Below are 6180 nucleotides of genomic sequence, written 5' to 3' on the forward strand. Positions count from 1 at the left end.
ATTTAAGGAGACTAGGTAATAACCTTTGTTGAATGGTCTCAAATCCATTTTCCTGGTTGTGTGTCCTTAGGATTTGGTGCTTTTGTGCCAGTTGTAAGTATCATAATTCCTACTTTAATAAAAATATGTTTCACTTTCTATGTGTGTGCATATTCGAATTCACTTGAGAGCTCTCTTCGATTGGCATGGTCGACTCACATGCACCTCAAGCTCATCAACAAGAAAGCAGATCAATGAAAGGTGAAAAGGGGCCTAAATATATTTACCCATGGAAAATTGAAATCTTGCAAAATTAATTGCACAAAAGAAAATAGAGAAAGACTGAGAATGTGAAGCCTAGGAATAAAAATACGCAACATTGTTATCTATAAGTTTATAATTTCTATTTGTAATAATTCCTAAAGTATAAAGAGCCAAACAAAGGTCATTTCTAGAAGGTTTTGTCAAAAAAGGTTTCCAAGGTAAGATATCTACATTATCATGTTTACAATTGAGTTCTTCAACACCATTTCTACATTTATTAATTCTAATAAATTAAAAAATAGTTTTCAGTGATGTTTTAGACTCGTTTCATTCTGATGGTATTGTACAATTAATAAATTAGGTTTTGTTTTACTTGAACCCACTTAACGTATTACAAGTATGTGTTTCAATAACACACCTTGTTGGTGATGGATAGAGTAAAACATAAACCATTAAATATACACACACTTCTTACAAATTTTTAAAAGAATTGTGTTTATAAATTGGAATTGTTGACAATTTTTTTTAGTTCTATGGTATGTCTTAAAATTGCTTTTGTTTGGCTAAGAGTTTGATTTCATGGAATGTAAGGAAATAGGTTAATAGGCCAAGACTAAGAGATATTTGGTAAGAGTGAAAGTCAAACTCAGACTCGGAGTGGTTTTTCTATAATAATCATGACGAGTCAACCTGCATTATAGATAGCTGCCAGTGAAACCATGATGATTCAACCTGCATTATGGATAGCTTCCAGTGATGATTGTCCCCAATGTGAATTTCACCACTGAATTATAATCATTTTTCCCAATATTTGAAAAAAAAAAGAGAAAAAGAAACAAAAAATATGAAAATATTATAGAAAGCAATTCACTAAATTCACTTAAATTCACTTAATATATTTCAAGTATATTTTTAACTAAAACATCATAAAAAAACACTAAACTTTTTTAAAGAATTATATTTATCAAATTTTAATTATTTAAAATTGGAGAGATTTTTAAATATACTTAATTAATTTATACATTAAAAAAATAAAAATATTTAATCCACACAAATCTACAATTTCTTACCATTTCTTTAAAAGATACCATACTTAATTCCAATCCAAAAAAAACTATAAAAATCTAAAATACTTAATAATAACCGAGCTCTGAATAGCGGGATGGTCATGAATAATATCTTTCAGCGAGTCTTGTCGAAACCACAATCACGGAACTTATAATGCAGACGAATTTTAATTTCAGCGGACCATTTCTGTAAACTAAAGTCGAGGAAACTGCCCTCTAAAGCACCTGGTTTTTTTCTAAAGTTCATTTGTTGATAAGATGATTATCGATTTATTATAGTGTTCCAAGTTGAAGTGGAAAGGTGTCACTCTTGGGATATGATATTAATAACGTTTTCAAAAAAACCTTAACCGTCAAAAATACGTTCTGCATCCTTCCCAACACGTCAGGTCAGACGGTTATTTAAAAAAATTCAACGTATTTTACGGGTAAACTGGTCTCTGACGGGCAAAATGCCCGTCAAATTCCAACCCTGCTCAAGAGGAGTGATGGATGAAGAGTTAAGTACCGTTTATATTTAGAGTGTGAGTTATTTTAGGCGAATCGTTAGTCTAAAAAGTTTAAATACTCTTCATTGGTTTCATTGTAATAATCAAATTTTTGTGTGATCAATAGAAAGGTTTAAATACCCTTCACGGGTTTCATTGTAATAATCAAGTTTTTGTGTGATGAATAGAAGAGTCGTGTGTGTTGTGTGAAATTTGTGTTTCAGCCCCTTTGCCTTTCCAACTGTTTAAACTTTAATGATGAATAAAGATTAAACAAAAAGTCTTTAAAACCTGGAAAGTAAATTTAACATTAATTTTGAGAAAGTGGTCTAAGAAGATGTTTTAAAATTATCCAACATAGTTAATTCATATTAGTATTATCAAATATGTTTGACAAAGGAATAAGGATAAAGCAATGCAATACTTTAATGTTATGAAATTGAATTAAGTAAAAAAAAATGATGTTAAAAAATTATCGATATTTATTTAATATATAAATTAATATTTTGAAATATTAATATATTAGTACAATTACATTAAAAATATTAATGTAGTTGATATAACTAAGGCTTCATAAACATAAAAATAATCAAAAATATTATTGCAATACGAAGAATGTTTTACTAATGTACACATTTATTTGATTAACCATGTATAAAATTGTTATACGGTCAAATTTAACTTAAGAAAAAAAGGAATTGTAAATGAATGTTATGAATAATAATGAGAAACTTATCATGAAGGAACTTATTAGAATTGGAATAATCTCAAATCTCTAAGAAATTAGTGGGTGGGGAGCCATGTGGCATGAATCTAATTTTTTAAATTTATTAAAAGTCAATGCAACCTAACAAACTCTTTAATACACTACAACCGTTAATAAGCATTAAGACTAAGCATATGTTGAGCATATTCCATTGAAAATAAATCTAAGCCCTCAATTAAAAAAATAAAAATAAAAAATCAACAATTAAAAAAATAAAAATAAAAAATCAACAATCTTCATCCACTAAAATAAAAGACCTTAACAATAACTTAATTAATTATAACTGTGAATCTATTAATCATATAAATTTATGAATATAAATTAACAAACCTTATCTTTTCAAATTAACTAATTATCGTAACATTATAAATAAATCATAAAACTGATTTCTAAATCTACATAGTACCAATACGTTAAAAAAACAGTTCATTTATATCATGCGTCGACAAGAATTGTCGCACGTTTTGTCGTTCGAGATAAATAACTGAATAAATTTGTCGTTCCAAGTTTTAAAAAAAAGGGTAAAAACTTCAAATTGCGCATCAAACTTTATATAAAGTGTAATGATTGAGGACATTTGAAATGAAAGGGTATGTCATTCATATGACATGTAACAATATTTTTATTCTTTTACAGAGGCACTTTACTTAAAGGGGTACGTGATGGGAGAATAATATTGAAATGCCGAAGAAACTGGGGTACGTGAGGCAGATTTGTGGAAATGGATAAGAAACTTTAGAAAAAGTTGTAGATTCCTGCCATCATCGACATGATATATATAAATTATATATGTAAAGTTGTAGGTTGGTACAATAATTGAGGTGATTCAAATAAGTATTTATTTTCGAGCTACAGGTTGGTGCAATAATTGAGATTATTCATGTAAGTATTTATTGTTTTATGTATATAAACACTTCAAAACAGTCTAGGTAGGACATTTTTTTTATTTAATGTGAGAATATTTTTTTATTATTTAATATGTTTTTCATAATGGATTCAGTAATTAGAGAGAAAATTATATATATTATAATGATGAAGTTGGGGTGTGAAAAAAAGTTGGGTAAAATACGTTATATTATAATATGTTTGTTTATTACAAGGATTAAGTAATTATAGAGGATATTAGGGAATAGATGTATTATAAAGGAAAATTTGTTAAAAAAAAAAAAAAAAATCTAAATTAAAATATACAAATATTTTTGGATAATATTTTATTTCACTTATTTAAAGAATGATAAAAAAAAAATTTATTGAATATTATAGGAAAATTCAATGAGAAAAGAGGGATAATGCTACTAAATTTTTTACTAAGAAATATATTTGAATTTAAAAGAGAGGTGGTTTGTGTAATGTTAGTAGGAAAATTCAATGAGAAAAGATGAACCTTTAAATGAACGATTTTGTAGAAAACACTTACCTCCCTTTAGTGGACTAAAGATGAGGGCATTTGGAAAAAGGAATCAATTAATACAAGCAAGGAAGTCTCACACTTTGGTGAAGATATTATACACTTGTGTCATGTACATCGCAATATTATATATCATGGCATTCAATGGAAAGGGCCAATGAAGCCCATTTGTTAGTTCATGAAACATATTAGGGGTTATATTGTGCTATTGGGTTAATTTATCATTTTTCCCCACAAAAGATTCATCAATTCCATTTATTGTATTAAATAATTTGCAAATTATATGAGATAAAATCATTTTACTTTAAAAACCATCAAAATTTTCTACAAAATATAGAAATTTCAATATTTTTATAAAAAAATCACCATTATAGCTGCCATATTAAGAGTTAATAAGATTCACCAATATTTCTACACCTTGAAATAGTTGTGGATCCTTCAAATTTTCAGTGTGTATCATACACATAATGATTAAAGTTTAATAGATTACATATTGATTTCAACCGATATATAGACATGATGACAATTTTCACAATCCACAATTGCAATGGGGAAATGCCATTGACCATGAGGCTTACACAATTACCACAAGAAGTAATAGCTTTTATCATAGAAAATGTAGAAATATTCAAAGCGGAAATTTAACGAACAAACCCTCCACCACCACCAACACCCCCCAACCCAAAAAAAAACAACAAAAAAAGAAGTTTTGTGAACAAAGTCAAGATAAAAATGGATTTGTTGAAGAAACTTATGGACACCATCTAAATAGTATCACAAATGGTAAAACTAACAATCTAGGGAAAGGAAGGGAAATGTCAAACAATTTTGCACTAAATTCAATACTCAAGGAAGAGTGTAAGGTGGTTGACAATGTAGAGGAGAGATGAGAAAAAAGAGAATATAATTCTATATAAGTTGATTCTAAAGAAGTGGAAAGGTAAATTTGTGAGGTCAAGGCAAAAATAAAAATATTTAAGACACCAAAGGTAAAAAAAATAAATAAATTAGAAGGAACTTCAAACCCCAAAATAACAGGTAGTCGATGGTATCACCCAGACTTTACAACTATCTCATATGATAAATATGTATGAACATCTAGCAAAGATAAAGTAAATTATTGAAAATTTGCATAGAGAAAGACGACTTCATGGATGAGGATGTGCAAGACGTGTCAAAAAGATAGTTTGGGAAAAAGTGAAAGAAGTCGAAGAGATGCAAGGAGAATTCCCAAAATGGCGAAAGTATTCCCTTAGTCAACATATCACAATCACACTCAATAGGATGGTCAAATAGAGGTTCCTAAGTAATTGAACAATGAACCTAATTTTCCCTTATTCAAAGGAGGAGACAAAAACAACTTGGGGGAACTACAAAACCATTAGGATCAAGCTAGTGTTTGTGACAATTGTAGGAGGGATTATGGAGAAAATTTGAGTAAATGGGTAGAGCAAAAGAGCAAAATATTCAAAGGAAAAGGTTGATTTTTTACCAAAACACTCCACCATTAACCATTCTCCTATACTTAGGCATATAATAAGAGATACTTGGGACAACAAAAGAGAAAAATTAGGGTGTCATTTTTTCTATTTCAAAAAGGTCTTAAATGACATATTGAGGAAGAACTTTGGGAGAGGTTAATAAAAATGGAGATTTGAAATAGTTGTAGGGAAATAATCTACATGTTATATGAGAAAATAAAGGATACATCCTGAATTCTTGAGTGTCCTTCAAAGAGCTTCAACAGTGACAATGGGGTTAAATAGGTTTTCCCCCTCTCCCCTACATCATTCAATTTTTACATATATAAATTGGATGAAACCATGGAACGTTTTAGGGGCTAATATTTGTAGGTAGGTAATTTTCCATGTTTTTCCAAAAAAAAAATCATGAATTTCCATTTTTTTCTGTAAATCATTCACCCAAATTTTATAGCACAAAATTATTTTAGCTTAAAAATCGCTAAAAATTTATAGAGGCGATATAAAATCATTAGAAATTTAAATATTTTTAAGAAAATATTGTCATTGATTTTATAGTTGGCATATTAGGGACTAATAATATTCAGCGAGGTTTCTAAAATTTAAAATAAACTTCTACCCTTAAAATTTCCCTTAGAGGAATCACATAAATAATAAAATCGGGGGAGGTGTGAACATATTAGGGATTAACATAAGGATCATGTTGTATGCCAACAATGTTCTATTA

This window comes from Pinus tabuliformis, chromosome 4_1 (genome assembly GCF_031772625.1).
Source record: "Pinus tabuliformis cultivar Carrire ecotype Pingquan chromosome 4_1, CPIR1, whole genome shotgun sequence".
Taxonomy (NCBI): domain Eukaryota; kingdom Viridiplantae; phylum Streptophyta; class Pinopsida; order Pinales; family Pinaceae; genus Pinus; species Pinus tabuliformis.